The sequence below is a fragment of the Oreochromis niloticus genome, linkage group LG2 (genome assembly GCF_001858045.2).
Source record: "Oreochromis niloticus isolate F11D_XX linkage group LG2, O_niloticus_UMD_NMBU, whole genome shotgun sequence".
NCBI lineage: Eukaryota > Metazoa > Chordata > Actinopteri > Cichliformes > Cichlidae > Oreochromis > Oreochromis niloticus.
In genome coordinates, this window is record NC_031966.2 from 34,555,464 (window position 1) to 34,561,536 (window position 6,073).

Here is a 6,073-nt window from a genome sequence, read left to right on the forward strand (position 1 = left end):
CAAATATATTTTCTCTTCCTCCCCTGTGTAGGCTGAGGACACTCAGCACACACCAGCTTCATCTCCTGCCGTGAGTGTTTGTGTCAGGACCGGTGCAGATGTCCGCTGTGTATTTGAATCAGTCACAGCACACTGCCTCCCAACACAGCTGAAAATCCCCTCTCACGGCCCGCTGACGAAAACAGCCCATTTGGACAGAAAGATCACAGCACCAGGGACTGTAAAATAGCTGCTGTCTCTGGCTTTTTTTTTCTGAGAATACCATTGGCCCATCATTTTTTTATTAGGCGACTCTAAAATGAAAGGCAAAGACAGCCACATGGATTTCAGGAACATCAATTCCCCAGAGTCTTGGCGTCCAATACCACTTATCACATTCTAAAATCTATAAATATCGAATATAATATTAATGAATCTGAGGATAAACGACTTTAACCAAACTTTCACTCTTAACAGGCCTTTTACTGCATACAGCAGTGAGCTCATTGTACGACAGACTGGAGGTGCAGCCCACCTCTCGCCCAATGGCAGCTGGAATCCCCCCATGGATGGATGGAAACACACTTCTCTCCTACTTGTCTTTAACTAACTTTACATTTTTAAACACTGCGATCAAAATGCTAAAATCCCGTAAAGCCTGTTATTGGAAGTAATGATTTTTATATATTTTATATTTTTGTAACAATATACTGTGAGGAAACAACAGAGGATGATCTTGCAGTTCCCAGTTTGACCACATGGCACCGGAGTTGCGACACTGTTACAATGCCTATAACCGAGTGATACTGCAGTGTGTGTCACAGAAACACGACAGAGCTGTGAGCGGTTAGAGATGTAGTCAATAGTCAAACATCAGTAATAAAAACAAAAACATACAAAAACAAATACCTCTCAAACCAGTGTGGTTTAAATTCCAGCATTATACCCGGTACTGTAGTAAAAGTGCCTGAACGTTACTTTTCCTGCTGTGCTGTGAGACACCAATCACAGTGCATTTACTTTCAGAGTTTAAATGTTAATAAATATGTCAAAATGACCTGGATCTGTAATGTGTTGTACAGATTCATGGACTATGATGCGGTGAATGACAGTCAAGTTAGAGCGGATCTTTTCATGCAGGAGTGTGGCTGCTTCCTTCAGCGCGTCACAGCAGCAGCTCCGTTACTTTCAAAGACAACAAACCGCGTGCGTAATTTCTTCAGAGACGCCATTCACAACTGCTCAGTGTCGCATGCAGCAGTGTGATTCTAGTGATGCTCTGAATATGACTAAACAAAAGAGAAATGAATCAATATATTTTATCCAAGCCAGGGATAAAAATGAATCCAGCAGAGGCAGGATTGCATAGACCAGTGGAAACCAAATTTCCCAGTGAAACCTGGCAAATCTGCACCCTGCTCACACGATTTATTTGTATTTCTACTTTTACATTCTTAATGCCTAGAGCTAGCTAACATTTGTGCCTTAAATAACAGATTCCTCAATAGCATGAACTATTTTTTGTTCATGGTGTAGATCTATTTGTATTAACTAGCATTCGTTAGGGCCAGTGGCTTCCTATGCTAATAAAGGTGTCCAAATCCACAGTTCCACATCGTTTTTGTGGGATTTGGTAAATATCTATTATTATGAAATCATTAATTAATTGTTTTGTTTTGTTTTTTTGCAATGCTGAGAGTGACCAGTGCTTATTACTGATCACACCAGCTAGGCCTTGTGAATAACTTTCAGACTGGTTAAAGGCGGCTGTTGAGTACAGGCACCTGCATACTACGCAGTTTTGACAGTTTGATAAAACTGCAACTTTCAAATTGCCAGAATCTGGTTCCAGGCTGCCTTAAAGTCAAGTCAAATTTTTTTAAGACAACCACAGTTGACCAAGGTGCTGCACATTTAAGATAATCAAAAGAGATAAAAACATAGGAAGACATGATAAAAGTTAAGAAAAAGAATCATAAAATTAGAAGATTTGAGTAAGAAAAAAGATGAATAAAAGTAGTACAAACTTATTCTGATTTAAAAGCCAATGAATACAAGTGGGTTTTCAGACAGGTTTTGAAAGTGTTGGGGAGGTCCTGATGTGAAGGGCCAGTTTGTTCCACAGTGTCGGAGCAGTCCCAGCAAAGGCCTGATCTCCTCTGTGCTTTAATCTGGACCTCAGGACAGCCAGGAACGATTAATCCGCAGAGCTCAGAGATCTTGCAGGAGTGTACCAACTTAAAGTTCATACCCATCACATTTCCACCTTTAAAATCCTCTCACACTGTGAGAGGACCCAAGATATCTTTTACAACCACAATTTTTGTAAGCTGGACATTTTTTTCTCATGTAGGACATGGATTAACTGGACACAGTTATTTCTCCAAATCAAATACACCTCAAAAGGTCCAATAGTCCTCATTCCTTTTTTTCTTCTTTTGTTGAAACAGAAAGTACTTCTCATGAAATTTGTGACCTTCTATATTTCAGTGTGATAGGTTGTATTGACGACCGTGCAATGCTGGAGGCCGGAAAAACACAACTTCTTAAGCTGCCACGCGAGGCCAAAATGAGCCAACATCAAACATCTACAAAGTTGAGATCATGTATGATCAATATTTTTGTTTTAATTATTTTCATTTATGTTTCTCAGTTCACAAACAAAAAGACTGAAAGATAAATAAAAAAATGTCTGTTGTTGTTTGTGGTTGGAAGCAGTCTGTGAGCTCCGCCGGACTGATTGCCTCCTGATAAACAGAACGTTTGGATTTAATAGAGATAAAAGACGAGGATGAAGGGGTGTAAATGGGGTCTTTTTTCATCATGGTTCCTACTAAGGACCAATGCCAGTCCTCATAATTGCTCTGCATACACATATACACATGCACACCAACACACAGCCCAACTCGCCCATTACATCCACCTGCCAGGCCAAGGCCAATTAAGCTGGCACTGTCTTTTGGCCTTAACTAAACTCTCGTGCACGTTGACAAAGACACACGTTCTCACTCAAACACAGCACACGCTCGTCTCGCTGCTCACACTCCCTCTGACAGGAACAGATGGTCATATGTGTAGCTGATAAGGAAAGGTAGGCGCAGTCTTTCCTTTGAAAGAGCTCAATGAAGATTGATAGAAGCACTTAACAAAACCCACACACATGCACACACACTTACATTAATAGTCAGGCTCTTGAGAACTCTTCAGCGTGTGTCTTTGCAGGAAGTCTGCAGAACATAGCAAACTTCAAACCGACTAGAACATTATTTGGTGTCATCATTACTGAACTTCTGCTTGAATGGTTTTAGGCTTCTGCAGGGGGAAGAGACCGAGAGAGTAAAAGAACTACTGCTGTAAGGTAGCATTAACCTCAGTTTTAGCTCCATATTTTCATTCCTGCTTTGCATGAGTGGATGTGTACAATTTGTTTTCGGGGATGTTTGATACCCTTGTCTTTTTTTCATCTTTAAAATCTAGTTAATATACTGTGTTGCTGAAAAAGAACAAAAACTTTTAAAAAGATAATCCAAGAGTGCGCACGCTCTTAACCAACTGAAGTCAAAAACAATTTATACGCATATGAAGTTCTCTGTTGGCAAGCGAGGCATAAATGCATTCATAATAACAGTCTCTCTTTCCACTTCAAATATAAATTTGAGTCATTTAAAGCAAATTCATTTTGCAACTTTATTTCCACTCTTCCAAACTTTTTAGAAAATCAGGGTATAACTCTCCAATCTTCGGTAGTGTTTTTCAGGAGTCCTGTTGGAACTGGTTTTTATGAGATGCCAGTGAGTCACAGCAAACAGAACACCTGGATCTCACATATGAAGAGCAGGTCACTCCGTCCTCACACTACCATCATAATGATTTGACATCTCCTGCTCTGGAGCCTGTGTGGAATGCTAAGTATTATCAGCAGCTTGGTGAACACAAAAGTGCAGATGCTCCTGTACTTATTTTGGCGCAGCCTAGTGCTGGTTTTGTAAGATTTCATCAAGCTGCCCAAATTGGATGAGGTGATGCAGATGGAAGAGACATACTGTAGCTGAACTGGTGCCTTTGCATGGTAATAAGAATTCAATCAACCAAAAAGGCCGCATCTCAAACTTCCTCTCAAACTTCCTAAAAGTTGATGGATTACAGACTGCGCTCCACTTGTGTATACTGGAACTTAATGTTCTTATTCTAAGTGATTCATACTGAACATGCATTTACAAAAAGGATTTATTTAATTTTGAAAGATGAAATTGTCTGAAATTCATGAATGGCATTAACTCCAGTCAGCCATCTGCCTCTAGGGGACCATCCTCCTCCCCTTTGGACTAATCCCTGTTCACTGCTTGCATTTTTGCTCGTCTCTCCGCTCACTCAGCCCCACAGCATTTTGAAGACATTATAATCAAGTACTGTTAATTCCATTAAAATACAACTATGGTGGACTATATTAACTGAATAGGTCTTTACAATACAACACAGTGTTTAAAAGCAGAACAGGAGGCAGATCCCTCTTCTGTGGAACCAGCTCTCAGTTTGGAGACAGACACAAATCTTTATGTTTAAGATTTAAGATTTTGCTGATGAAGAATATAATTAGGGCTGTATCAGGTGACCCTGAATATTTCCTCACTAAACCTAGGCTGCTGTGATGCACAGAACATAAAGTCTTCACTCTCTGTTTATACACCACTGCTGTAATCATAAGCTCTTTAATCATAAGCAGTTATTATTATTAAACTCTATCTCTCTGTCTTATACTTTGGCTTTTGTCATGTCGCTCTCTTCTCTTTCCCCTCACCCCTCTTCAGATGGCCCCGCCCCTCCCTGAGCCTGGTTCTGCCGGAGGTTTCTTCCTGTTAAAAGGGAGTTTCTCCTTCCCACTGTCGCTAAGTGCTTGCCAATAGGAGGTTGTGTGAATGTTCTTGTTTTCTTTGTATTATTGTAGGAATAATACAAAGGGCCTGAAGTGACTCTTGTTGCTTCAAGTCAATGAAATTGAATTGAATTTTGGGTGAAAGGTGGGTCAAATATGTATTGTTGAAAACAGGATATATGGCAACAACAAATTTCAAACATTAAGTACTGAAGCAACCAAACACATTTAACAAACATGGATTATCCGCAGCTTTACAAAAATATGTGGCTAATGCACATGCTGAGGAATCAATAACCAGTTTTCCTTTAGGTTGAAATGCTAACAACCTGCATAATTACATAATGCTATCATTGGCAAAACAATGCTAGCAATTGGGAGCAGCTAATTACTATAAGCATAAACTCACCACTTATCCTGTTTTCCTTCTCTCTCCCCAACCGGTCGCAGCAGATGGCCCCGCCCCTCCCTGAGCCTGGTTCTGCTGGAGGTTTCTTCCTGTTAAAAGGGAGTTTTTCCTTCCCACTGTCGCCAAAGTGCTTGCTCATAGGGGGTTATATGATTGTTGGGTTTTTCTCTGTGTGTATTATTTTAGGGTCTACCTTACAATATAAAGCACCTTGAGGCGACTGTTGTTGTGATTTGGTGCTGTATAAATAAAAATGAATTACGTTGTAGTATGCAGAAGATTGCCTTAGCTGATGATGCTAACAAGTTTTTAAAATCAGCCAAAATGATGTTCATTAAATGTTTTAATAGTCTAATACCTGCCTGATCATTGCCATTCCTCATCTGACTGCCCTGCTTCATGTGATATGTTGCCACAGTTGGACGGTGTACACTGTACTGTGTAAGATGAAATAGGCTGCATACAGTGTGTTTGTCTAAGTGTTCTTGCCTGCATCTAGAGACAAAGCTGATGAGAGCTGTGAGCATAACTGCATACCATAATAGCAAAGTGTCAGGCTGTAAAACCAAAGCAGTGAGTGAAAGTGTGCTAAAATGCACCTCGTAACTGTTAGAAGATTCTGGCGATAACACTCTTTTGATTGAACAAAAGCTTCAAGTTGAAATACAGGCTGAGAGTTTTTCATCTGGTGAGAAAACAGTGTGATCCCAAGGTTAATTAAACTGAGCTGAATGTTGGCACACTGGAAATGAGTGGATTTTTGAAATGATTTTCATTGTGTTTACTTCTAAAACTGTACAATTGGTTTTCAT